The 1,061-nt window shown below is 39.5% G+C and overlaps 1 non-coding gene across 1 annotated transcript; it reads right to left on the reverse strand.

Annotated features, from left to right (window-relative positions):
- Positions 1-754: 754 nt before the first annotated feature.
- LOC145958478 (small nucleolar RNA R71) lies at positions 755-861 on the reverse strand. The gene has a single exon (XR_014434319.1). It is a non-coding gene; the product is annotated as a small nucleolar RNA R71 (small nucleolar RNA).
- Between the last annotated feature and the right edge of the window lie 200 nt (positions 862-1,061).

A 1,061-nucleotide genomic window follows, 5' to 3' on the forward strand; every position in this document is an offset into this window, starting at 1 on the left:
AATTAAAATACTAGTAATTCTAGGTCAAACACGTAGTCCCTGTGATTCGATATTTATTACTTGACGACAACCGTACACTTGCGGTTTTCCATACATCAAGTTTTTGGCGCCGTTGCCGGGGACTACGTCTCTTGATTTAAATTACAATTATTTTAATTCGAATTTTTTTTTTTTTAAAAAAAAAAAAAATTAAATAAATAAATAATTTTTTTTTTTAGTGTTTACTTCTCCAATTCAGATTGCACGGGTCACTTTCTTTTTTTTTTGCAGTGCCTTAGGGTTAATGCAAAAGAGATCTCTACGTCTTGGGAAACCAACACCACTTGATCCTGAGATTGAAAGAACTCTCCTGAGAAGGAAAAGAAACCTTTCTAGAGAATTTGACATGGCTGCACAACGAGATAATTTACCGCTTCGGGATTACTCTGCACCCGTAGCTCGTGGGATACCTGGAGGGGAGATGCAAACTGGAGCTACTGTACCAGCTTCTCTGGTGAATATGCTCAAACAGAACACCTTTGGAGGACTACCATCAGAAGATCCTAATGACCACTTAGAGGGGTTCTTGGAAATCTGTGAGACCCAGCAATTTGATGATGAAGTTTCTGATGGAATGCGACTCCGCTTATTCTCACTCACCTTGAGAGATAAGGCAAAGGTGTGGCTAAGAACAGTGCCTAGAGAAAAGATAGCAACTTGGGAATTATGTGAAAGAGCTTTTCTAGAGAAATTCTTTCCTCCTTCTAAAACTAAAGAATTGAGGAAGAAAATCACTAATTTCCAACAAGGCACTGGAGAGACTATTTATGAAGCATGGGAGCGGTTCAAAGGATATCTTCAAGCATGCCCACAACATGGCTTCAACCGTTGGCTTACCATCCAATTTTTCTTTGAAGGATTGGACCAACAAAGCACCATGATATTAGACTCAGCAGCTAGAGGATCTTTCATGGGGAAACCTATTAATGACTGCATGATTATTTTGGAAAATGTAGCCTCAAATCACAGCCAATACAGTGAAAGAGAAGTCACAGCAAGGAAAGGAACTCCGGGGCGATATG

The sequence above is a fragment of the Cajanus cajan genome, chromosome 5 (assembly GCF_000230855.2).
Source record: "Cajanus cajan strain Asha chromosome 5, NIPB_CcT2T_4, whole genome shotgun sequence".
Classification (NCBI taxonomy): domain Eukaryota; kingdom Viridiplantae; phylum Streptophyta; class Magnoliopsida; order Fabales; family Fabaceae; genus Cajanus; species Cajanus cajan.